Source organism: Falco peregrinus, chromosome W (genome assembly GCF_023634155.1).
Source record: "Falco peregrinus isolate bFalPer1 chromosome W, bFalPer1.pri, whole genome shotgun sequence".
Lineage (NCBI taxonomy): Eukaryota > Metazoa > Chordata > Aves > Falconiformes > Falconidae > Falco > Falco peregrinus.
Window position 1 is genome coordinate 8,464,495 of NC_073743.1, and position 2,606 is coordinate 8,467,100.

The following is a 2,606-nucleotide window of genomic DNA, read 5'->3' on the forward strand; positions in this document are numbered from 1 at the left end:
CTCATTACACTGGCTTCAAAAACATCAATTAAAATATATTTAAGAGCTTGTTACAAGATAACTGTACAGTAAAATCTCATTAATTTGCACTAATGATGCTCTTGTGAACTGGAGTGTAAATGAAAAGACAAGAAAGGGTGGCACATCACAAAAGCTGCACTGTGTATTTATATAGGTATAACAGAATTACTAAATCAGTATTTAATGTGCTATAAATCTATTTTGTGAATGGAATCCTCATAACATGCAATCTTGTTGCAGCACTGCTGTTGAGCCTTTCATAGAAAACAGGAACAAAGAATAAGATTTTCTGTATGATTAAAAGTCAGAATTAGGGAAACACAAATTGACAGAGATTCTCTGTAGTTTGTAAATGCAAAGGTGCTGATTCTGAAGCTTTGTGCCATCAAAAATATATTTTTAAGATTAAAAAAATAAGCTTGAAATAAAAGGCAGTTTTAACAAATGAGTTCTTTTGGCTCTGTTTTTCACATATTTTCTACACTGTAAGTTTGTGGGGCTTGTGACTTCAACAAACCAAAAAAAGTACAATGAAACACTAATTCTTGTGGGACAGACAGGGATATAGCACATGCTGTTCAAAACTGTTCATTGCACTGACAGATTTGTGTCTCATTTAATACTTCATAGTCAGTGACAAAAATGAAAATGTATTGTTATTTTCCTGAGTTATTAGCCATTATTTCATCACTTTGATCACCAAACTGAAGAAGGAAATCTAACTAGACCACTGTTCAGTCAAGAGCCTTGGCAAATGCTATAGCCTTTGACTAAACATTTCACAAGACTGTCCTTTCCTAGAGGCTGACAAAGAAGCCAATTTCTGCTTGCTTCAGGATTCTTATCTAAATCTTGGTGCTATTACCCTGGAGGCTTCCCCACTTCTGATTACAGAGGACTTGTTAGAATCAACCATAGCACATTGAGGGGGTAAAACGCACTGTGGGCAGCATGGGGCAGGGGGGTAGTCCCTTTTTGTCACCCCTTCTGTATCACTGTTGCTAGTAAATCTATCCTATATTAATTCTACATCAGCAGCTCATCCAACCAGGACATAGTATTTCTGTTTATCTCTAGATATATGTTTTATTAGCTGTACAAACGTTTCTTTCTCTGTGTTGCAGTAAAAGATAAACCTAACATGAAAGAGAAGATAATCACATCCCAGTAGCTGCAGATTCCAATTTCCTTGTGATGACTGTAAACAGAAGAATGGCTTGTGGTTGTCACAGTCCCAGAAAGAAAAAAGCACAGCACAACAGCTGTTCTGACGCAACACAGGGAAGAGGGAATTTTTGCACACAAATAAAAGGTTATTTTATTTATTTTTAAACATATAATCCAAATGTCATGTTATAAAGCTCAAACTCAACAAGTAAAGTAAGCCTCTAGCTTCTTAACAAAATCATGTGCTCAGGCCTGACAGGCAACCTAGAGGCTGGATGGAAAAAATATTGCACGACAAAAGCATGTTCCATTAAAGAAAAAAAAATCAATCCTGGCATGCTCTGTCTTTGCACCTGAACAGTCCTGCTCAGTCCAGCCTCACTGAAAACTCCAGATTCCCTCCTACAGTAAAGGACTCACATTGGAAAAGTTCATAAAGTGCTGTCTACTGTGGGAGGGACCCCATGCTGGAGCAGGGGAAGAGTGTGAGGAGGAAGGAGCAGCAGAGACAATGTGTGATGAATTGACCACAACTCTCATTTCCCATTCCCCTGCGCCACTCAGGCTGGGAGGACGTAGAGAAGCTGAGAGTGAAGTTGAGCCTGGGAAGAAGGGAGTGGTGGGGGGAAGGTGCCTTAAGATTTGATTTTATTTCTCATTATCCTACTCTGATTTGAATGGTAATAGATTAAACAATTTTCCCCAAGTTGAATCTGTTTTGCCTGTGATGGTAATTGTTGAATGATCTCCCTCTCCTTATCTCAACCCACAAGCCTTTCATATTTTCTCTCCCCTGTCCAGTTGAGGAGGGGAGTAATAGAACGGCTTGGTGAGCACCTGACAGACAGCCAAGGTCAACCCACCACAGATGTACCACCTCAGTGTAATGACATACATTTGTTCAGGCATTGTTTTTTAGGACTAAAACTGTCAGTCTGTCACTTTTAAACTGATTACCCAATCTTCCTGGGCAGGTCTCCCAGAGAGTGTAGTTTTGTCTGTACAGTGAGTAAGAAAACAGAATATTTGGTGGAGTGGTTGGGTGTCACAGGAGTGATGCACTTTATTCGTAAGAGAGAAGCAGCAGTATGTTTATTGGTATAAAGCAGTGATTTAACAAAGTTTGATAGTAAATGCAACAGTGGTTTAACAGGATTCAATGGCAAGGTACATTTATTTACTGCATAGAGGACAGGGTCAGACAAAGCTGTCAGGTAGACCCTTCTGTTGAGTCACAAGGTTCAGAAAGGACCCCCTTACATTCTAAACTCCTTCTCAGAGGGGAGTTTAGGTATGGCTAGATCCAGACTTAGTCCCAGACTTGGTCAATGGTTTATATCTAAAGGATAATATGTGCACAATCAGTCCTTTATATCACTTAGCTAAGATTTCAAAGTTTACCAAGAATCTGTTGTGGC